At 32.0% G+C, this 26,350-nt stretch overlaps 1 pseudogene; it reads left to right on the forward strand.

Moving 5' to 3' along the window:
• Positions 1-1,295: 1,295 nt before the first annotated feature.
• Positions 1,296-11,344, forward strand: LOC128174065 (uncharacterized; annotated as a pseudogene).
• Positions 11,345-26,350: the final 15,006 nt, after the last annotated feature.

The following is a 26,350-nucleotide window of genomic DNA, read 5'->3' on the forward strand; positions in this document are numbered from 1 at the left end:
TGGGATATTTTGAAGTTGCTTTACATATTTTATGCACATTTGAAGTATTTTCCACATAGAAGTTTTGATATACACAGTAAGTTCCACGACCTATACTGGTAGACGTTTCCATGACCTTCGCACTTTATGGGAGGGTCGGGAGTTTAACTCTGTTATTTTAATGGTATGCAAAATAAAACCCACAAAATCATCACGAATGGAGTTCTTCCTGTGTTTTTTAACTCGGTTTCATATAATGTAAGCATAGATCCAGCCAATTTACTGATGAGCAAAAACATACGTTCAATACACTGGACTGAAAAGAGCAAATATTTGAATAAAAACAAAACTAACACGAGATGTCCTGTATTTAAATTTCCACTCTGGATGTTTTAAAGACCATGCATTATATGACAATCTTGATATATCGCTGTCATATGTTCGCAATCAAAACAAGGCGAGTAAAAACGATCTATCAATTATTATTTTAATGAATTTACACAGATTCATCAACAATTTTTTATTATTAGTAATAAAGAGTTGTTGATATTTGTAAACATTTGGTTGTTTGTAGAAGTACTTGTATGAAGGTATGTATAAAACTCTCTTATCTTTAATTGTTATATCTGTACAATGAAATATATAATGAAATTCATCTACTATCTCAATACAGTTACAAATCGTACATATGGTTTTCACGAGATATATTAGATACATCTGACGAAAAAAACCATTATTGTTTTTCTGTTTAAATGTCTTTAAGTTTTGATAACTTTTGTAGGTCTGACACTAGGGTATATTTGAATGTAAATAATAAGTTCTATTTAATGCAAGATAACCAGTGGTCGTATTTTTTAAAAAAAATGCACTTGTAAGTTTCTAGTCCTACATTGTGTTTTTGTCAATTAAGTTTAAAAAAAAATTGAACAAACGTTACAGAAAGAATACGTCACTTAAAAATGATTTGCTTTTGTATAAAATCTTTCAAGACCATTCCTTTATTGTTGTTAATAAAGGGAAATGTATAGAAATGTACAGTACAAGTAAACAATTCTTTTGCTCGTCGTTTCATTCAAATGCTAATTTTACTGCAGAAAACCCACAGATGCCATCTATTATTTACAAGTCATTAAAAAGATTCAATATTCTCATACACTTCAGAATGTTTACAATATTGAATAGGCTGCAATTATTAATAAACAGTAAAATAAAATCGATGTATTGTAACGATTACACAACGAAATATAAACGGACGTTTGTAAAATTGTTTCTTTACTTTAAAACATAACTGTTCTGTCACAGAGATAGATATAAGATTATACCAAAATTACCATCGTTATGTTACAAAGGACATACGTTATATTTCTAATCATGTATATTTTGTACAACAAGACGACCAGTTGTTTCGAAAGTTTTTACGGCGTGAGAACAAATGAATATCCAAAAACGTCGTGTCAAGAAATTGAAAATATTAAAACCGCCTTAAGATGTCTGGGAAGATGCGGAAGCACAATAGATAATATTGTCATGATCAGCCACAACGAGTCCACAAATACCTATATGTGTTGAATGACGTCACAGGAAGTGACATCATCGGTGCAAATTGGAACTCATTTGTTCTAGGTAAAAGTATTTTGGTCTATCTTACAAAAGTTGTAAATGCAAATTGATTGTACATTTCTAGTCCTGTGGTAACTGACTTCACTGATATCTACACGCCCCTTTTATCGACACTGTAACCTAACTTTTCGACGTTTATAAGTGAATCATGTCAAGTTTATACTAATGATCTGACGCACTGTTAACAGCAGTAGCATTAATTCATATTAATGACCCGGTGTCGACAGGCTCATCAGTGAACTAACGTACACATTTCTCCTTGAATGCAAACAATTATACGATATTCATATAGCGAATGCCGTTTTAAAAACCATTTCTGTAGAATTTCCGTTACAAAAAATGAATGAAATATATACAAATAATTTATTTGATGATTCATGTGGGTTGTAAAAGTAGCGATCATTGCAGTAAAAAAAATCATGACCCGCCTACTTAAATTAGAAAAATATAACAACTGGATTACTATTATTTTATGCATTTTGTTTGTTAGTAATGTGGTTAATGCGTAAACGTAAGAAAATGCATTAATGACGTTCCGATGAGTTTAGCGTTACTCTGGGGCACTAGTTTGTCAGCTAACTAGAAATTATCATATAATCTCATTAAACGGACAATTTTACATTAATAAACGGCATACATTTTGGTGAAATTGTAATGTTTTCCCCCAAAAGGACTAAAAGCAACTGTCGTGAAAATTTTCGAACATTAATTGTATCTAGCATATATCATAGTATAATAGTCTTATCTTTCAAAATATGGCCGATTTAAATAAACTTGATGCTCTTCGATTTTAGTTCCGTGGTCTACCGGCTGCACGACCTACCAATTGACGTCACACCAAATCTGTTTGATGTATTTCCCAGTTCCGGCAAGATACTCAACAGCTAAAACCCTTTGTCAAGCGGGAGGTGGGAATCTTTTTAAGATTGATTCCCAGGAAAAATTCGACTTATTCGAGGATTATCATGGTATGCTTTCATAGTGTATCTGTGTCGTTTTGAATGAATTCACGATGACAACAATCAGAAATCAAAGTACTGAGGTACTGACGGGAGTTGATTTTATCGATTATTATTTATCTTAAAATCAACGATATGTTATTTTGCTTGGCAAGTAGTTTATAATGTCTATTTGAATTACGCACATTTTTATAATATGGATTCTCGGACTTTTCCGACAAGAATTTTGAGAAAAACCCCGTATGAATCGTGTAGTGTAATGATTAAAGATAGAATTGATTCCATCAAACTATGTATAAGTAATCGAAATATTCAAAAAATTGTATGGATCCAAGCAATAATGAACTCTAGTCTCGTTCAACCAAATGCTCGACTGTCTCCGATAATCTCCAACAAGCAAGTGCATTTGTACACCTGAGGCCTGTTCAACAGAGCGAGCGCTCGCGAGCGCTCGCCCAAATTTCCTATACCCGCAACACAAATTTTGGCGAGCGATCGCAAGCGCTCGCTCTGTTGAACTCGCCTCAGGTCACGTTATAGCTTGATGACGCGACCGCTAAATATAGAATGACTCTCTGATTGTCGGAGATTTACGGAGACAGCCGATGGTTGAACGAGACTTGATTGAACTCTGGCGTATGAATACATACGACTGCAAAAATATCTAAATTGTTCGTTCTATTTAACATCTGACTATTTTCAAGGTATTCATAAATAAGTTTCTTAAAAACCAATGCTTCAAGATACATTACATCGAATTTATCGATTATTTTCAAGAACTAGATCTTGTCAGCTGTGATAATCTGTGCTTAGGTCCAAACACTGTTTCACTTTCGGTTTGTCAGAGTGACTGCATAGGAGAGTTGATTAAAAATCAACTCCCAAAAATCATAATATATATGACAAGTCTGGTTAAAACGGTTGAAAACAAACTAAAACCAATTTTATCTTGTCTTCAATTTGCATAAGTTTTATAAAAATTATTACAATACTTAATTATATTGGTTAAAAATAAAGAAAAAAAAAATTTTCTAGGGATGTCAACGAGTCATCGAGTTCTCGACTATCTCTCGGTCACATCAATCATCGACTAAAAATTATTTAGTCGATTACTCGCAATAAAGTTTTTAAAATTACAACATTTGTTTACTTTACGCTGCAGTTTTTGGATACAAAATAAAGAAAAGAACAGTTCTGTTTTTTCGGCATGTTTGGTCCTTAAGTTCTACTATTTCCATAAGTTTATCCTGCGTATTTTAAAGTCGCTATAAATTAATTTTCTTTGATAAACATAAGCAGATATGTACTTGAGGAGAACAATTTGTATTTTCTTCGACTAAAGCCCCCAATTTATCGACTAAGCCAACCGGCTAAAATTGACATCCCAAATATTTTCAATTAGTTTTGCTCACTTCACAAAATTGTACTGATAGATGTGTAATATTTTTTTCTCAATATTTAATTACAAAGTGAAAAAATTAATAGGAAGTCGATTTTTTTAAATCATACATATACATGTATTTTGAAATTAAAATAATTGTCATTACTAAACCAGAAACTCTATATAGATAAATAGTCAATAACTGTAATATTAGCTCGTCCGAAATATATTGACCAGTCAATATTTTTTGTTATTGACCGGCTAGGAATAATATCTAGAGAACATTCCCTCTGATTTGTTGATTCGTAAACTATGACGTAAATAACTCTTCGCGACTCCAAAACAAGGTGACGTCATAATAGACAGTCAGTCAAGGCAAGTAAACAACGGACGCGCAATGCGACGGTTTGCTATCATAACGGATATAAGGATTTGCAAATTACTGTGAAGTAAAATCAGGTAGAACATCTGTATGTTAATTATTACGGTCGGCGAAATATCACCAGTGACCATTTGATGCTGAGGATATTTTGGATATGAACTTGGCACAAAATTAAATTCGTGAATTCTTTGTTGAGCTTAGAAAATTACGGCGATCTGTTTTCAATTACTTTCTTATATTTTGGTTTGTTTCTTCATATAACAAAACAAATGTTGACTGTGTTTTCGGGCAACATTGAATATATTATCCCCCTTGGGACGAAAATATTGCCCTCCGCTTCGTGTCGAGCAATATCTCGTCCCTCGGGGGCTAATATAATCAATGTTGCCATCAACCCCATTCAATATCTGTATAATATATGCATGCATACTGTTATGTCTATTTGTTATACAACAAACAAATAATAATCTAAACATTGTTGTTTTTATTTAAGTGCCGATTGCCGACGGTGCACTCCTTGAAGTGTGGATTCAAGGGGAGAAGATAGGGGGTCAGTGGAGGTTTGATGATGGAACCTTGATACCCCACGTGTGTCCTCTCGTCACGGAAAATAAACCGGGTGAGATACAATGGTGCACTCAACTGAAAATATCAATTCCAAAACTCATGAAAAGCTTAAAAAAGATTAGAATCGTTTTGTTTTAAAGATATAGAAATTTGAAAATATCTTATTTTTCAAAGGGATTGTACATATGATTATATGGCATACGAATCTTTAAGTTTAGAACTTAACTATGTTTAAAGAGTTCTAGTGCGTTAAAAAGATAAAACGTGTTTTGCATTTGAAAAATAAAGGTATAATAAAACCTGCATTTCATCTTTCATAAAATTGAAGATTTGTGAAATTGTGTAAACTAAATTAAATATTCAATAAAGCACTAAAATTTACTGAATGAAGTATATTATTGCAATTCTCTTAGCTACTGCACTTATTGAATCTGCAAACAGAAACAAAGTTAGAGGTCGTTAAATCTGTTTTAAGTCAATGCTCAATACATTTGATGTCTTTTAAATCAAGATGTATTATTATTTGAACACAAACGTAACATTTTGTATAATAAGCCAAACAGATAGGCAAAATGACATTCAGAAAATAAAAGAATTCAGTGTTGTTTATAATCTGAAAGACATTTTGCTAAAAATGCCAATAGTTTCAAATAAGTATAATTGTCATGTGATTTAAAGGATCAATTTTTAATATTATGATGAGGGCAATTTGCTAATCTTTTACTAATCTTTCTACAAAAAGAAAGATCAAAATTTACGTCAATTTTTATCATCACTAACTAGATTATTATTCTATCTGTGTACATTTCCTTTTTTAATTAAGTTATAACACTTTGCCGGATAATTATGCCAGTGCCAAGGTGGCATTTTTGCATCCGCTTAAGATGCAGTTTCGGAAAAATCCATGTTTACCAAATGATAGACCATTGTCTAGAGAGTATATAACCACTTTTGTTTTTAGTGTGTTTCACCTGACAGGTGAGATATTTACCTTAAAAATTAATATCCCATCGGAAAATGATAATTTCTGTAGAAGAATTGATTCTCCTTCAGGAAATAATTACAATCCTATCGGATTTTTTAAAAGTCCTATAGGAATTATATTTTCTATAGGAGAATGGTATTTCCTGTAGGAATTTGATTCACACATGTAGTTTTCCTACAGGATATTAAGTTTTCCAATCGGATTTTATCAAATCCTATCGGAATTGATATTCCGATACGATATTTCAAATTACCTATAGGAATATTGTTTTTCCTATGGGAAACATTATTTTCCTATAGGAATTTATTTTTGAAAGGTAAATATATCATCTGACAGGTGAGATACAATGATAAGAAAGGTGGTTGTAAACTCTTTAAGACATGGTCTATCATATGGCATATTTGAATTTTTCGATATATGCAGCTTAAGCGGGTGCAAAAATGCCACCTTGGCACTGGGATAATTATCCGGCACAGTGTTTTATACACGAGATAGATAAAAGACTACATTGTAGTTGCTTAAGAGAGAATCTTTATCTTTCAATTTAAGTTTATTTTCTGAACAATTTTAGTTCTAAATTCGTTATCAAATAATAATACCATAATTTCAGGATACCATGCTCGTTAATTGACCAAGCATTCATATAATATGTTTTCCAAATTCTTAAACAAAAAGTTATGTCAATGAGTCAACATTTTTGACTCGTATTTTACTGGTTTTAAAAATCAGAAGAAATATTTTTAAAAAAAATTTATAACGCACATTTTCATGAGGGTATCTTTTTCAGTTTAATTTTCACCTTATGTCCCAGATATCGACTAACACACCAATCATAATGAATTTCTGTTGATTCCTTTTGTGGCTTTGAAAATGTGATTTAATCTATAAAGGAAACACGTAGACGATATAATTTACTCATCAATTATTTTCCTTATCCTTTTCATATTAGATAAAAACCACGTTCGAGACAATTCTTGAATAGGAAAATGATTCTCTCTCTCTCATGTTTATAAAATGCCGCGTTTTTACACTTTATTATGAAAATGAAATATCGTTGCTGCGCCATATGATTGCATTGCTATTCGTAAGTACTTGTGTTTCAAATCTTGAAGTACGACACTAAAAAAAGAAACAACGTGATTAATATGGCCATGACCTTTAGCCTTGTAAGTAACCTCAAAACAAAACCCTCTTTAGACTATTAATAGTACCATTAGAGACTCCTTAAATTCTGTTCATGTACTTGATTATGAAAAAAGTAGTATAAAAAACCCCAAATTTCACGGGTATCTTATCTTAGACAAACAAGGTACATACTCGCAACACAAAACCTAGATGATTTTTTTTCAATCAAAATTTGTACACTCTTGTGTAAAAAAGGATTTTATAAAATCTAACATATTTCAAATGTAAAGGCCGTATTTATAACATTTAGGCCAACAGTGCAACATTTTGCTGCATAACATGTTTTACAAATTAAGTGCACGTAAAATAAAATTTGAACTTTTATTTCTCGCAAGGTTTTTAGTGAAGTGTGGGTAAAATGTTATACAAACTTGAAGAAAATGCTTTTGATAGTTCAAAAGTTCGAACTTTTAATCCAGACAGTCTTGATTTTTTTTTGTTTTTTCGTAAAGATAACATGAATTACTCAGTTCTGTCTGTAAACAACGGTCTGTCACCTTTAATTAAAAGACAGAATTTCATAAAAAGGTTTAACGGTGACAGCCATTTATAAGAAATGAAAAGAAATAAGAATCGTTACGCAAAAACCCCATAAAATGGACGACATTTAAAACATCAGAGACGACAGAAAATCCCTAGTCTTTGGTCTGCATACTTTACTTTTCCTTAGTGTGCGTTGAAAGACTAAACAGGTGAGTGCTATTTGGAAACATATTTAAATACAGAATACGTATATATGATTTTTAAAAACAATTAGCCTTGGTTTAGACATGTTTTTTTTTTCTCTTTAGAGAGGCAGTGCTTTTTTTTTTTTTCATTTTTAGGTATTTTAAACATAAGTCTATATTAATTTGCATTTGCATTTAAACAAGTTTATTCCTAAATCTCAAGGTACATATATATTACTTGGATAATTTCGAAGTTAGAATTTTGGACTTGTCTCTTCTTAACGTGCAAAATGAAATTGATTGCTCTTGTATAAAATCATTGTTTATTACTTGTTGAAACTCTGTATCAAATTTTAGATATTAGATAATATAGATAGTATCACATAAAATAACATTTACCTTCAGGAATACTTAACGGAAATATTAACAAAAACTGGCAAACCACATTCGAAATAAAAATAATTTGTTGTAGTTGGTTGCAGGAACAAAACTGTCTCAATGCTATTATTCGTTAATTATCCTTTTAAGAAAATATTTTACATTCGATTAATAAATTTATGTTTGTTAAATACGAATGTTTATGAATGCTTACGTTGACCAACTTTTTAAATTATAATCCCTTTCTATTCATAAAGAGAGACCATTTTTAACTACCAACGGTTAAGAAACAACATCAATTTAAGAGAAATGAATAGCCATGACCGATTATTATGCTATTTAATCTCTTATATGAAAGAAAAAGAGCGTTGTAAAATGATAAAAGGAAAAGCTCAACTTTTGAGGAGTTATTGTATGGAATTTTACGTCATTATATAATAATTTATAGCTCAAAATATCATACAAAATTCAGATATTACTACTTTTACTTTTACTCTATCTTGATATAATGTCAATGGAAGTAACTCACAGTGACAACATATACTATCTTCTTCAAAATTGATTTGAAAGTGGATTTGCTAACCACCTAGCCTCTAAGATATCATGCAACGCATTACTTCAGATAAATTATATTGAAATGATATTGGGGCGCCTGCTGCCTGACATTTTTTATACATTGCTAGGCCATAGACCATTATTAATCACCTAATTGTCTATGAACACTACCGCTTTTCCCCCGATTACAACAAAAAGCACACAACGGGTGTGACCGGTCAGCAGAGGATGCTCACTCCTCCGAGGCACTTGATCCTATCTTTTAGACGTCTGTGTTGCTCTGCTTTGAATTTGTATTTCGTTTTACGGATTTTTGAGATAGTTTAAAGTTTGTTATTGTAATTTTTCATTGATTTGATCATTGCGAGGTTCTTTATAACAAAGACCTTTCTCAAAAGTAAAACATTAGATACTTTAAAAAGTGTATAAGTAAAGTAGTGAAAGTTTAATTGTAAAGGTTACCACCAATAGTTCGTAATATGGATGACTGATGTTAGCCAGTGCAAGTCAGAGGAGATTTTGCTGGAAAATTTATCTTAGGTGTAAATCGATCGACAAAATTATGAAATATCACCAAAACTATTACATCAAAGATTGATCTCCCCTACCTGTCATTGCTATCTTCATAAGAATACTGTGGAATCATTTAAATTCGTGGGGACCAATTTTCGTGGATTGTGCATGTTGTGCTTATTCTTGAGGATGTTAATTTGTTGATGCGTCGGTTTTCAGTTTTAATAAGATAACTAACCTTTTAAAATTTGTTTTTGTTTTCGAGTGTGTGAATTCGAGGGGCAACCACTAATACCACGAAAGTTGATCCATCCACAACGAATTCTAATGATCCCGTAGTAACTGACAATTGATTCGTTTAATATGTCGATTCATGAACGGGCTGGTGGACTTGTTTGGGTTTCAATGTTTGATTGGAAAATGAGAGAGCAAAATTTAATCCTTCTGAAAAGAGTAAAATTTGCTAGAGTTGTAAAACAAGTAAAGGACACACGAGACGTTCCTCAATTTTATTTAATTTTCCTTGGTGATTTGTTCCTTATTTATTAACATTTAAACCTGTTAATTTCCAAATTCAGGGTACATTACCAGGCTCTTTTCGGAGCTCGAATATTTCGAATTTGTCTTTAAATAGCATGTAATGGCATGCAAAATGCATTTGAATGCTGATAAATAAAGCCATATTATACATTTTCAATGGGGCACTAAATATCTTAATAAAAAAGAGTCATATAACAAAAATTAATTATAAAATTACTAAGTGGAAATCTTTACATTGTGGAGATAGGGAAAAAAAAGAAAAGTCTAACAAACAGGTTTTGAATCAGTTCAGAACTTGATCTTAGATTTTGTAGATTTCTTTCTTGTTAGTTTCTATATAGATTACAATCGAATTTCTTCTGAAATTGAGGAGAGATTGCTTGATGGATGGAAATATTCTAACATGATGATAATCTAAGTACACAATTTGTAAACTATATATCAGTATTTTTTTTTGTATTCCAGAGTTTGGATCCAGAATTTTTTTTTTTAAATCTGAAACTCAAGGTTCGAAATGCAAGGTGTAAAAAGCACTGATAAAGGACTTGCAAAAATGAACGAACTTTTTGTTAGATTGAAGAAGTCCGAATACGATGCTTCTCGCGTACTCAAGCTAGAAAACATTTATGGAAGCTGGGGTATGGAATATGCCTTTCAATATGGATTCTTTTTAAACTTGTTACCTCCTGTCGTAACGATTTTAATGTTCGTCATCTTTAAGCGGAAGAAACTCGTAGGGGTGACACAGAAATTCATTTTGTCCATCATGGTCATTGATCTATTTTACACGTCCACATCAAGTATTCGAGACACCTTATTGAGGATGTTCCAGATGCATTATGGGTTCATGGAATACCGCGTCTGTTCAGAAATCATCATCTCCTTTCGTGTACAAATGTTCTTTCATGCAACCTCAGTATGGCTAAAATCTTTGATGCTGTTACATCAAGTGTTACTGGTAGGGTTTCCGTTAAAAGTAAAGCAACACAATCTGTCCAGATATTTTTACATTTTTTGTCTTGTTCACGTGATCCTGTGTATAATATTTTTAATGTTTCTTACCACTCCTGTTTTTGAACCAGTGCCCTTGATTCAGGAATTTAGACCTGGTTACCCTCTTCGAAAAATCATTGGGTGTCGATATTCTCATTCAAAAATATTAAAAAATGCTTCTCAATTCGGAATTGCGATGTCCACCGTCATGTTAGTCTACAACCAAATCATCCCGTTTACTTTTCATCTGATTACCATTGTGGTCCTCGTAATCTTCTTGACCAGGCACATTCGAACCCTCACGCTCCTGACTAATAACATCGCCGTGGAACGGGTCAAATACATAGTGTTGATGAAGGTAAACATCGCTATGGGGGTCTCCTTTGTTCTGCAGGAAATGCCTTTGATAATTTCTCTAGTGTCACAGATTGGAATCACTCAAAATACCAAGGAATCGAATATCGAGGCGTCAGGTACACAGTTTCAAGGCTATACGACCGTTCTTATGTCAATGTCGTTCTGCATTGGAAAACCAATTGACCTTTTGATCTATTGCAGCCTTAGCAAAGCGTTTAAGGAAGAGTTGAAATACCTGCTGATGTTTTTTTGTAGGCTTTGCAGGAGAAAGATGAGTATTGAGGAAAGGCATTGTGGACAACAGAAAATACCAATTCCAACATCCATGAAAAGAGTTCTAGGAAGAGAAAAGTATTGAGGTTATGTCCTGTGCGCTTTTGGGTCATAATCCAAAAAGGCCAGAAACACGGAAAACAAATTATCTTTTCTTTTATCTCTCTCTCTCTCTCTCTCTCTCTCTCTCTCTCTCTCTCTCTCTCTCTGAGAACCAATACAGTATGAGTACAGTACGGATTTATAAAAGATTTCGAGGTTCAAATGTTTTTGTTACATGTACATATTTTTCAATTCATTGATGTGGGTTTACTTTAGTTGGTTATAACAAGGTCCAAACTTACAAACGATTTCGTCCCGGGCTTGAATTTGCCCATATGCAAGTGTATAAGGTATCATTTGTGAGAATCGAATTCACCTAGTCTAAAATTTGCACAAATTCACTCGAATTTTTTGTTTACATGAAATGTGCAGAAAAAATAGTATTATTCCAATAAGCAGTTGAGGGCAAAGTGTTACTGCAAAGTATAGTATATGTATAAATGTATCTCTGCTGGTGGACAGTCTGTCCCCAAGGATACTTGTCGTTCGATACTTCCTCTTTCATGAGCAGTAAGACATATAACACTATGGGTTTTTGAGATGGTTGACTGGTATTGTCATTTTTTCACATACATTTAAAAATATCCAAATATATTGGTTTATCTTGATAATCAAAGAGTTAAAGCATTTTGTGTTTTACATGTGATATAGGTATTTTGATGTTTAAGAAGTGTTTGATTTAATGTGTACATTTTATGTATTTTTATAAAAATATGTAATGCTGACCTTATATTAGAGAACATAGTATTCGAAATAAACGGTGAATCTTTATTTGACTTTTTAATTATTGCAGAAAAAGCAAGCAGAAAAGATATTGTAAGCAATATCTTTATGTTTTGCATGAAAACTTTACCTGTATTACTAAGAAGCAGTTGGTTATTTTATTGATAATTCAATCACAAATACACATTTGCAATCTAATTAAAATTAGATGTTTGATCCGCTTCTATTTGATTGCTACACCAACTTTGTGTAGCGATCTAATAAGGAGCGGATCAAAAATCTAATTTTAATAAGATTGTGCGGCGATCTAAGAAGGGGCGGATCAAATATCTAATTTTAATTATATTGACACATTTGTTAAGTATTGCAAGAAGGAAACTTTTATGAATATTTTAATGCTTCTTGCATAAAAACAATAATTGTTGCCAATTATTAACTCGAGTTCTGATACACGGGTCGGGATAAAAGGATAAAATTGAGAAAAATATTTTCATTTTAAAATTTTACAAATAAATGTGCTCTTAAAGATGTTCGATAGTCGTGGCCATTTTAAAACTATTCTAATCTCCTAAGAAGAAGAGCTACCTGTATATATGAATGTTTAGGAAATTGGCCAATTTCTAAGGATGAAAATATTTGAACTTTGTTTTTATCAAATATGCTAGTTTATGGCAAACCATATTAAATCTGAAAGTTAAGAGCATATTTGATTGTTAATTTGTTGACAACCCTTTCTTCTAATTTCCACGATATTTAAGGAAATAAACTTTTTCTCTATCTCAACTCCATAAAACTAACCCTCATTTGGAGAAATTCAGGTATTACACCTGTTTTGTATTATAATCTTCAAATGTTTTCCTGTGAGTTTAAAGTTATATTACTATGATTTAAGTATCCTGGTTGGAAGAGCAAAAGAGTGCGTGTTGGTCTAAATTGATTCCTTTATAGGATTTTGTTTATTATACTTAAATTATTCTTATTCGACATGCATCTTGAATATTATCACCGTAAGTAATGTTTTCACTGGTCATCTAGATAAACAAAAATACAGTCATTCAAATGTTGCTTTTTGTGGCATAAAAAATTGTTTACCGCATTGATTTTAAATCACATGGAGATTAAACATTTATTTTAGAACGTTTCTTTTATCTTTTAACAAACTATAAAATAACCACTCTCTGTATCTTTATTCGGTTATATCAAAATCGAGTGACTGATAAAGAAGTATGACCCCTTCACATACACATTTAAATATAGTTGATTTTTAAACCAATGAGTTATTACATTTGGTTAAAAAAAGCGGATAAGGATAGCAATTATGTCAGTATGAATGGTTATTAATGCAACCATGGTCATTTTACCCCTCCATGGCTCATCAAGAATGAAATTGTTTTTAGAATAATACTGTCTATTGAACTAATCGTGAGTCAGTACAGTTTAGTTCTTGGCAATCATTACATTGATAACTAATACCCAATTTAAGAACGTCGTTTGATTGTTTCAATCATGTTTAGACTAATAAATGTAGATGTTTAAATTGAATTTTATGCATGATCAATTAAAAAATATGAGAAAGTGTGCGATAATGATTTACAGGCAAAAAAAAATTACATTGCAAAAAAAAAAAGTTTACATCTCATGATGAAAAGCTCAGACAACAAAAATAATGCTAGATGCTGTCATTAGACAGTAATACCTGCACCAAGTGTTTGCCCCTAAATAACACTGAATTGTACCAGTTTAATTAAAAATGAAGGCCACATGCAAGCTCCAGTAATACATTTAAAAATTACAATTTTCATAACTGAAGGATGAGATCCCTTCTCATATGATAATACACATGAGCAGCACTTTATGTGCAATTTGGGGTTGAACTGTTTGCAGTGAATTTTCAGTTTATCAATAATCTTAACATTTCATGTCATAGAAAGTATAATGGTCTATAATATAGCATATAAAAATTATAATGATTACAAACAAAATTAAAAATTAAATTATGCCCCTTCCCCGTGGCGTTTGCCGGTTTCAGATTGCTTCTGTGTGCCTACATGTACATAATCGTGTGCGCATATTAAGAGAAGGGGTGGGAGTGAGGGGGAAGACCCCCCCCCCAATGGTCTTCATTCATTTTATATCAATTTATATTTATATCAATTGTAAAATTACCAAAAAAAAACACCTTGGATCCCAAAGCTCTTACAGACATGTAAACGCTCTAACCCATTGCGCTTCATTGTTAGGTAACATTATTTGGGGGGGGGGGGGGAGGGGGTAAATGTTTAATTAATATTTAATATACTTTGTTGTTAATCTCAATAGGAAGTATACATCACAATATGCAGGTGTCCCGCACCACCTTAAAGCTGTTATTAAGCTAATAAAATTGTGCAAGTGGATTTGAAGAATAGGTCATAAAAATACATGCATGTTACAAATAACTGGTCTTTGTCTGAAGTTACGTACACAACACAGGTCTGCAGGTCATATTAGCGAGTACTAGTTTTACCCAGCCTTTCGATTAGATGGGTTCACGTCTGTGTTTTCCATATGCAGAAAGGATTAGTTAAGATCAACTAAAGGAATTCATTATTTTGTTTTAATTGGATTATCATTATGATGTTGACCAATATAGGTAAGCATAATACATGTAGTAGCAGTAGCACAATATAATGAGATGCCAGCATACATAAGTTCTACTTTCACTTTCTAAATGTGATCTCTCTTTGACAGCATACAGTATCATCATCTTTTTATATTTAAATAAGCTTATCATCGTTACCAATCCTATCGCATTTGTAAAGTTTCTGTCATTTTAGTCACAGGTGCTTGAGGACAGGATCGACCCACCTCTCCCCCCCCCCCCGCCCCAATGTATAGACCCCAGAGACTTAATTTTTCTTTTTAATAAATTCTCCTTTTATGACATATTTCTAATCTAATTTATTCATCCATTGCCCAAAATTACATAAAACAAACATTTTGAAAAAAATCAGACCCTCTGTACATATAATACAAGAAGGTTGCTAACTTCGTCTGCCAGCCGAGAGGCACTGCCGATGAATATTTGTTAAAATGTATTATCAAACTACATCTACCAGTAAAAACGGTGACCTCATGTCGTAGCCCGATAATTCCCTTCACTGAATATCTGCATGCCATGCCCATGTATATACATTTATTAGGTAAATAGGACAATTTTCACCGACAAGTTGCGAGTTTTGAACCGATTCATCTAGAACAAACGGAAGTGAGGTTTTATCGCAAGGAAGACGATTCCGAGAGATTTATGAAATTGCATGGCAAACTCGAAAAAAGTACAATTCATAAGAAACATGAATTCTAATCAAGCCGAGAAAACTTTTTTATCGTCTTGGGAACTGGAAAATCTAAAAGAAGGCACCCATACTGAGTGTATTACAATGAAAGACATAAAAGAGAAAAAAAAAAAATTATGTTACAAGTTATCTTCCTTGCGATAAACCTTTACTTCCGTTGGTTCTAGATTGACGAAGTTAGCAACCTTCTTGTATTAAATATGTAGAGGGTCTGATTTTTAAAAAAAATATTTGTTTTAGGTAATTTTGGGCAATGAATGTATAAATTAGATTAGAAATATGTGAAGTCCCGGGGGTCTATAATCTGGGGGTGGGGGGGGGGTAAGGGGGTCGATCCTGTTCACAAGCACCTGTGATTTTAGTTGCAAAAGTTATTTTTTTCATTTGTCAGACTTGCACTATTGAGTTGACCTCATATTGACCCTGTATAAACAATTTCTTATTAAATTTGTGTATTACATGTAAGTAAGTGTAGACACTTATCATTTTTATATGAGTTCTAATAGAAAGGAAGGAGTATTTTTTTCTTAATGTATTATAATGCATCAAATACAATGTAGGTCATGACCTTATGGGACTGTTCTGACCCCACGAAAAATTGCTAATTTCCAAAATGTTAATGTGCATCAGGAGAGAAAAAGCAATCAAGAAATGATTTTAAATTTGCTACTGTACACATGTAAGAATTTATTAAGAAGACTGAATCTTTAGAACCAGGTTAGATTGGAGGGGATGAATGTGGAGTATAAACATTTATGATTTGAATCATTTATTGTTATTAATTTTAACTTGTCAGTGAATACTAGTTATTGATCCCAAGGTAGAAATATGACCTCTGATCATATCATGTCATCCTGACCCCCTTAGAATCAGAAATTGTCAATTATCTTTAAATTATTGATGTGTGATGATCCTATCTTATTATTATTAAGTCTCCCGAATGAAATTTGGAGACTTTTTGTTTTTGTACGGTTCTTAATACATGAATTCTTCTTCTTCTTCTTCTTCTTCTTCTTCTTCTTCTTCTTCTTCTTCTTCTTCTTCTTCTTCTTCTTCCCGCTATGAGCTATGAACTTGTTTCTCAGAGATGGCTGAACAGAATTTTACAAAACTCTAGGATATGTAAGGCCTGCATATCTAGTTATGCACCCTGGTTTGATTTTTCTTATTTTGGGTTAGACAATTACTTTTCGGGGGGGGGGGGGGGTGTCAAAAGAGTGTGGAGTCTAACATTGAACCTTGTAGGAAGAATCGTAGACTCTATTGTAAATGGTAACTTGAGAACGGACAAAGATAATAATATAGGGTTTTCAAAATCATATATTGACTGTTACTGGCAATATATAGGGTTTATTAGATCTGACCCCTGGGGTCATCCCACCCCCCCCCCCCCACCCAGGAATTTGAAATAACCATATATCTCAGAAACTGTTATAATCATGACCCCGAAATCATATATATTCATGTTTCTGATGTCAAGGGGCATCACATGTTATGTAGGTCATGGGCCCTGTGGGTGGTCCTAACCCCCTCAAACAGCAAGTCCCTTAATATCTTCAAAACAGTTGAGATCCCCACCCTTAAACCATATATATTCTTGTTCCTTGTGTCAAGGGGCATCAAATGGTATGAAGGTCATGGGCCCCAGGGGTGGTCATGAACCTCCTCGAACAGGAAGTGCACGAATATCTCGAAAACGGTTGAGATCCCCACCCTTTAAACATATATATTCTTAATCCTTAAAGGGCATCAAAAGGTTTGTAGGTAATGGGCCTCAGGGTTAAATTTAATTTTTCAAAACCGTAATGCACATCTATGGAAGAGTTCCTATCATATCCCAAGATATGATGTGTCTATCCATTAAATCATAAAAGGATTTCTAGGATCTGTTTTTTTTTTTTTTTTTTTTTTTTTTTTTTGAAGTGATAAACGTCAGTTTTCTGCTACTTTTTGACTCCCTGGATGAAATTTAAATTCTTAAAACCTTACTGCACATCTATAGAACAGTCCCTATCATATCCCAAGATATGATGTGTCTATCCATTAAATCATAAGAGGAGCTCTTGGATCTATGTTTTTTTTTAGTGATAAATACAATTTTCTGCTACTATTTGACTCCCTGGGTGAAGTTAAAATTTTTAAAACCTTTTTGCACTTATATAGGACAGCCCCAATTATATCCCAAGAGATGACGTAGCTACTCCAAAAGTTGTAAGAGGAGTTCTGGGAACCATACTTTTTTTGGTAAAAAAAAAAAATCATATTTTGTTGCCCACTGATCCCCTTAATAAAAAAAATTTCTGGAACCTGATCACATCTCAATATGACACCCCCAATCATATTCTAGAACATCATTTGGCTACTGCAAAAAAAAAATGACGTTTTTGAAACCAGTTTTTTTTGTAAAAAAAACAAACCCAAACGTCATTTTCAGCCATGAAATGACCCCCAGGACAAAATTGAAAATTCTGAAACCTTATTGCACATCTATAGGATACCCTAAAACATATTCCAAAAGATAATTTGTCTACTGTTGAAAATGTGGGAGGAGTTCGAGGGAGAAGGTTTTTTGTGAAAAAACGTCATTTCTTTTTATTACCAATTATTGACCCCTAGGACTAACAGAGAATTTTTGAAACCTTTTTACAAAACAACATGATACCCCAAATCAAACTCCAAGAGTTCAGTTTGCTGGTTTATAAGATGTAAGAGAAGTTTGAGAAAGTAAAACGTGACAGACGGACAGACGGACGGAACAGGGTAACAACAATATACCCGAACTTTCTTTAGAAAGTGCGGGTATAATTAGGTTTACTTTAATGATATATTTTCTCCTGAAATTCATTTTCCTAACTTTATACACTTTACAAAACTTTGCGCTTTTATCCGTTTTTTTTTCTCTCTTAAATGTTTACCATACCTAAAATTATTAAACTTAAATACTTTTATTTTTAAAATTAGAGTAATGATTATAATGATTAAAAAAAATGTTCTAATGCTTTAAAAAATGACAGAAGGTCTCAGCATGGGGTTGTCTTGCAAACCTTGTTAAATACAGAGTTGTTTTGTTAATGATTATATGAACAGAGCAAACCCCCAGTAAAGACTTGTTACTTTGTAGGGTTCGATGAACGAAACAAAAAAGTGACATTTATAATTTACAAGTTGTTGATAAGATTGAATACTCTCAGACGTGTAAGATTGATCTCAAAACTAACGATATTTACTCTAGATGCAGTAATTGTACCGCAGCAATTAAAGAATTTTTTTTTTTTAAAAATCTATGTCCTCAGAGATTGAACAATAATCCTATCTTTGTGGTTTGTTAATTCTTGCCAATCTTTAAGTTGGATTGTCATACATCATTAAAGTCAGGTCTAATATATAACTGTAATTGTGAATTTTTTAAAGCCATAAAATATTATTTATCCAAGAAACATATTTAATATTTTGGATGAAAGTTGAAGGCTCAACTGAGGTATGCATGCAAACGTCGGTTAACTTACATTGTATAGAATTGCATTTATTGTTTATTAATTTAAAGCGTTTTATTGAATTATATTTACATTATCCAGTGCCTTTGTCTGTGATAACACTACGTATCGATTTTGTACTATACAACCCATAATACAAATGACGCCAAATTGAGGCGCCGGCGGGGTTTGCTTATTTATATTTAAAGATTTAATCGTGCGATGGCCTGAAATTATATAAATATAAGTAAGAAGGAATCATAATATTCAAAGAATGATTCCTTCTTACTTATATTTATATAATTTCAGGCCATCGCACGATTAAATCTTTAAATATAAATAAGCAAACTCAAAGAATGATTCCTTATTCCTTATTTAATGTTTGTATCAGAACGAAGCAATTAAATTTCATGATTATATAGTTTTTGATATCATTATATCATGTTTAATTTTGACTGTTTTACTAAGCCAATGTAATGATGTAAATTAAAAGTAAATTAGTTATTTTAACTTACCTTTTTTTTTTAAATCAGTTAACTTTTTTGGCAAAAAAAAAATGAAAAAAACCCATTAAAATGTTTTCTTTGAAAATTCATGCGGGTAATAAAAGTATCGATCATTGCAAAAAATACATTGTTTAGCGTGTTATGAATATTTTTTTTTGCAGTCTAATTGACTGTTTTATTTTCAATGTGTCTTGAACGTTCAAATTATATTTCAAACAAAAGTACATATTCATTTGTTTAAGTAAACCATCACATTAACCTTGTCTTGTCTTTTGTTTTTTTCCATCGACATGAAGGCTACAATGTATCAAACAATTCTGGGCCATGTTCCTTTTATTTTTAATTTCAAAAAGCATCTGGCAAAGGTAAACGATCATACTCATTACCATGTAAATCAATTGCTGTTTTAACGCAGAAAAACAGTGAAATATTTTCTCTCGTTTACATCTTGTCAATAACATACAGTGTCGTCTAAGAATTTTTACATTTTGAAACATCCATAATGAGCCCCAATTAAATTCACACACAACTGAGAACATTTTTAGAAGGAATCACCATCAAGATTACATTACACGATGCTTATTAAAACACGTAAATGGTACAACAGGCATATCATTTCACGAGAAAAATTGATGAATATATTTTTAAAAGTGCATCGATGCATCGTTACGACAATTCATAGAAAATCCAAACCTTATATTCAGAATCTTCACTTTAAAACTTATTGCTGACGCATAAAGATAGATATAAGATTATACCAAAATATCAGCGATATGTTTCAAGCGACATACATTGTACATGTATTTCTGATCATAAATATTTTGTACAACAGGACGGCCAGTTGTTTCGAAAGTTTTTACGGCTTGAGAACAACTGACAATCCGAAAACTTCATGTCTCAAAATTGCAAATATAGAAACTGTTGGGAGATGTCTGGGAACATGTGGGATCACAATGAAAACTATGGACATGATCAGCCACGACCAATCTAGTAAAACCTGTATGTGTTGCAGCGATCTCACGGGGAGTTACATAACTGGTCTAAACTGGAAGGCATTTGTCCTGCTTACTTGTAAGTATTTCACTTACTGTGGAATCATTAAAATTCGTGGGGGCCAATTTTCATGGATTGCTTAAATTTTACAGGTTCGTGGGGACGTGATTTCGTGTATTCTCGTTTACCTACAAAAGGAAATATTACTTTATTGCCATAATTTATTAATTCGTGGAGGATGTTAATTCGTGGATGAGAGGTAACCACGAATTCCACGAAAATTGAGCCACCACGAAATCTAATGATTCCAAAGTATTTAACAGAAGTTCTTATTGCAAAGTCTCCTGAAATAAAACATATATTTTTACTCTCAATTAGTATACTTAGTAGTAGGAAAATACAATTAATATTTTTTTTTGTGAAACTTGTTAATGGGATAATGTTGGGATACTCCAAAAAAGGTCCACAAAAAGGTCACACCGCACAAAATCTGTAGAAATATACTATGTATATACAGACAAATATCAGTGGCTAAAGTACAATATTTCAAAATATGTTTTCTTTTTCATTTCGAAATATAATTATATTATCAATTTGATAAACAAACATGATATAAATCTTCAGTTAATGTAAATGACAACTTACTTTCATTTAAAATAAAATGAAAATAGTTCCAATGTAATGAATTTTCGATGGCACCTTATTGTTGGAAAATTTTCAGACTTTAAATATACTCGATTTGATATGTTTAATTTAGAAGAAGGAGAAATAAAGAGGAAAAACGACAACAAAGACATTTCTTTGAACATAGGTTGTATATACTCCATCACACTTTTTGGTCCTGATATTTTTATAAGATATATACTTCTGTGTATCGCAAAAAGGCCTGATTGTAATATTAGGACAAAAGAATTCTGTGAACCTTTGCTATTAACAATATGTCGATTTTTAATGATTTAATTAGGAACAACACTATTTTTTTTAGTATTTTTTAGATTTGGGTAATATTTGACAGTATTAATTAAATCTACATGTTTAAAAAGCGTCATTTTGTATTAAAATTCATTAAAATATCGTTATTATTTTTCATTTCAAGTCTGTAAATATTATTCATACGTAAAAAAAGATTTTTTAAAGAATTTCTTGCATGGTAATATTTTGTTTGAAGATCATTCTGATAAACTGACAAATTTCACAGAAAACAATGAATCGATTTTTTGATGTTGATATCAAAAATGTTTTATAAGAGGTTTACAACTATTTAACTTTGTTATTGGGGTTATTAAAAAAAGATATTTTGGCAATTAGTTTTAATTTTTTTTTCAAAATTAGAAAATGTATCCGAATGCACAAATTAAAGTTTATTCAACTTCATTTTGACGTAAAATTATTATATTTTCTATCTGCAGAAAAAACCATTCTCAGAAGTATCTTACCTTAATTAGTTACAAAAAGACAATGGGAGGTGTAATGTCTTTTTTTAAAATTTATCTAATCGCCTTCATATGTTAAGCTATAGCTTTAACTTAACCCTACAAAATGAAGCTTTTCAAATATAGAGTAATAAGCAAGTTCTTATGGTAGAGCTCAAAATGGTACCAGTATCCTTAACTGATGTTTTAATAACAACACGGCTAATGTCTGTTTATCTGAATGGATTTAGTGGATATAAGCTTGTAACTATGCTCAGTATTTTTTTTAAATAAACATTTAAAATAAAGTTTGTCATAATAAATATAAAGTCCTTATATATCTGAGATGGTTTATGAATGTAACTGTTAATTACAGTGATATAAATAGGAGATGATTAAATTGAATCTGAAAGGAAGATATATGTGCAATTTTTAAGCAAAATGTAATAGATAACAACAATGCCTCTAATCTGTTTGTTAATCTGAAATGCGCCCTGGAATAGATGTAAAGTTGCAAATTGCATGGATAGCGGCAGAGTATTAAAAAGGTACATTTAAAAATATCACATTTGTTTAAACTTAAACATATGTCCGGTCATGTGGGTTGATAGGTTTTGCTTAAAGGTCATATTATGACGTAGAAAAGTTATATTACACGAAACCGAAGAACAATTATTAAAGATTGAGATATTTTCTATTCTGATGGACGGATTGTTGGAGTTATTTTGTGTTCACATTGCTCATACTCATACTAATGATTAAGAATAAAAACGGTTCTTATTTACCGTGCCACTTATTTTTTTTAAGTACCGTGCAAGGACGGGTACGTTGCATATAACTCTATTGGTACCCAGATCTGTCTGAAGTATGTTTCAACCCCATCTACGTATCCGGAAGCTACGGAATATTGTCAAGCAGATGGAGGGGACCTCATTAGACTCGATAGTAAACGGAAACATGATATACTTACGGAAATGTTAGGTATGTGTTTAAACTTCGAAGAGATCTTTGAAGTCATTTTTAGTATTCTGGACACCTATCCTATGAAAAGATAATGTTCCGTTTCTTCAGTGCGTCAATATGCCAGTAAAGTCATGAGTTTTCTTTTTGTTTTTTTAATACAGAATAAACATTTTAACTTTGATATAAATTCAGCACTTAACAAAACATCTAAATGCAATGATATTCTTTATTTAAGTAGTTTAGAGTCACATATTTAAAAAAGGTTGCTGTATATCTTTCTTTTTTTTTAAATTTACAGTAACGTAACTAAGCATAAGATAAGCATAAACATTGCTAATTTTATATCTTTTCATAAATCGCACCTAAGTTGAAATAACATGATACAGCTGGTTATCAACATTGCCCCACACAAATGCACTGAAATAAAATAATGGAAAAACAGTGTATATGTTTTAGCTCAAAACTAAAATACATCTAGACAGAGCAAATACATAAAAGGAATTTTAATGGTAAAACTGAAATCAATAATTCGGGTGAATGTTAAGATACAAAACGTTATGTTATTTTAGTGAGCTAAACTTTAAATAACTAATTACCAGGATCGACAGGAAACAATATCAGTATTGAATAATTAAAGATTAGAACAACCGTTAAACATGAACATTGCATAAAAAAGGCTCATTTTCAATCATTAGTTCCTATAGCCAATGGGTTTACAGTTGATGTATGGATCCAAGGAACTAAAGTGGAGGACGAGTGGTTCTTCCATGACGGGTCCCAAATGTCGACCGATTTCAATGTGATCTGTCCTCTTGATTTGGACGGCAACGTAGGTGAAATACATTTTCGAGCACATGGATCTTCATCATTTTTCTGCTGGGACATGATTCCAACTATGAACTACAGTTTTCTGTGCGAACATTACCGCCATTTACCTCTAAATTGATAAGGTTTTCATTACAAACATAACTTATTGTTTCGTTTCGGAAATTTTTCAAATTATGGTGATTTTTTTTAAATTCTATACATACTCTTACATGTATATAATCATATATTTACATTTTAAATGAAGGGTTCTTGAATACTGGTAAACTATACATTACTTAGTGGTTAAAAGCAAACCAATTTTTCAGTTTTTCAGATAATGTACAGTTAACAATATCTAACAGAATAGGCAGTTTTCGGCTTGTAAGTTACTTAAAACATTTTGTTTTTTTTTTATTGCGTAAGCTCGGTTTTTACGATCAATTTTACCTGGCACGGTCCAATACGTTAACAAATAGCAATCGACCAAACTATATTATTTTGCAGTTGAGTATGTAAAGAAACTTAATATTGAATAACGGAACGCTTATCAACACGGTGAAGAATGTTCAAATAAACGGAAAGTATTTCTGCATTGGTCCACATTGCCATGAAAAAGCATGCACAAAAATGATAAATGTGATCATATTTCGAGACTCCCGTAAATGTATGATTTACAATAAAAAAATTACACAATACGGCAAAGTATGGTGTGGTTTTTTAGTATATAAATATTAAATCAATGCGTAAATATATTAATGTACAATTTGATTTAGAAATATTCTATGATCCAGTTTCATGCAAACGGACGACGTTAATTGAACACTTTCAGTAAAGAGAATTGGCTATGTTTTATGTGCAATAGATTATTTTGATTTTGTAGAATTTTTCTCTTCAAGTTTTGACACGTACATTTCATTTTTTTAATGATTTTCTTACGTATTTCGTACGTATTTTGCACGTGAAAGCTGATAAATTCCTGTTAAATTGGAAAATTAAGTAGTTTGTACACTGAACATGTGTTTTGTTTCTTTGAGTATGAGTTTACACAAATTATTACAATGCAGTAGCAGCGCAAAATGTCATCTGTAGTTGTCTAATAAGTAGAAAATTGTAAGAAAGCTACAAGTAACGATTGGCCGGTTGCAGGGTAATAAGACAATTTCTGGACTCGGTTCAAAAAATGATGGCATCACAGAAATCTTTCCTTGCCAAAAGGAGCACTTGTGCAGATCTGTTCTGTTGCTACTTTCATTATGGAAAAGTTATCTGCGTGCGCTCACCGTTTACCAATCGCCCACCACATTTCGTTAGGCGTTTAGACACAGTTCATTCACCGTTCTTATTGGAATATTTACATTTATAGAATGAATTCAATATTTGTTTGTTTTATACGATATAAAATGGTTTGGGACAGTTTACGCTTTATAAACCCCGAAGTGGTTTGACCTTTAAACAAGGGAAATAAACGTACAAGGGAAATATAAAAGCAATTATCATCTTTATTCTTTACATTTAACTACAAACATCGAAACATTTTTCAAACAGAAATTGAGAATTTTGGAATAGTCTTCAAAATCAGTAAAAATAATGTTGAATAAGTTGAATATATATTTTTCTTATAAGAAGCATATCAGGTAATTGGTGTTGTCCTTAATTTTGCTGCGACCGATCAACTTACTTGATTATTATTTGATAAGGAACAATAATGATAAAAATGTTTGTTTAAACAAAAAAATTCTTTATCTGCTTTGTTTGTTATAACACATATGTCCACTGGAAACAAAAATGTAATCGCTCACCTGTTGTTTTACGTAATTGTGTATACTCCGCGTACAATTTAATATTGCCGATGCACAGGGAATTAAATTACCCCGTTATACAGATTTTCGATTTTTTTTGTATTGAGTAGACATTAAAATAACATAAATACATCATTCAATTATTCGTTGATATAATCATTGTCTTAAATTTCGTTTTATTTAATTCAAATTTAAATAAAAATGGATAAGGTAGAGCTTAAATGCAGACTATAGGCTATAGAATAGGGTAGAATTTGTTTGTCGTTCATATTGCGTTCATAAAGCGTCCACATGTCATTTACAGTGCCTTCACTTTTCTTTTGCGCTCCGTTTGCACTCTTTTGATCATCGTTCACTGTTCATCAGCACTCACCAAATTCCGTTTAGCGTGTGATCACTGTTTGTTTAGCGTGTGCTCACCGTTCACTCACCATTCAAGTACATAAGAAGAACGTTCCGGGGACTGGGTGTATATGGCTTCAGCTCGCAGATGATGTCAACATGTTGCTGCAATGATATATTTGTCATATAAATAGAGAAATATCCACATTTAATGGTTTATCTTTATGAAACCAAGAGTTTTAACCATTTGTGTTGTAATATAGATATCTTGATTTTATCAAATGAACAGAGATGTGACAAATCACCTTCTTCTTAAACTTAACCCCATGACACTAACGCTATACACGAGGAACAAAAACAGTCCGACTGCCCATTATTTACATTTCAATCTCAATGCCATTGGGGTATTTTGAAGTTGCTTTACATATTTTATGCACATTTGAAGTATTTTCCACATAGAAGTTTTGATATACACAATAAGTTCCACGACCTATACTGGTAGACGTTTCCATGACCTTCGCACTTTATGGGAGGGTCGGGAGTTTAACTCTGTTATTTTA

Source organism: Crassostrea angulata, chromosome 2, assembly GCF_025612915.1.
Source record: "Crassostrea angulata isolate pt1a10 chromosome 2, ASM2561291v2, whole genome shotgun sequence".
NCBI lineage: Eukaryota > Metazoa > Mollusca > Bivalvia > Ostreida > Ostreidae > Magallana > Magallana angulata.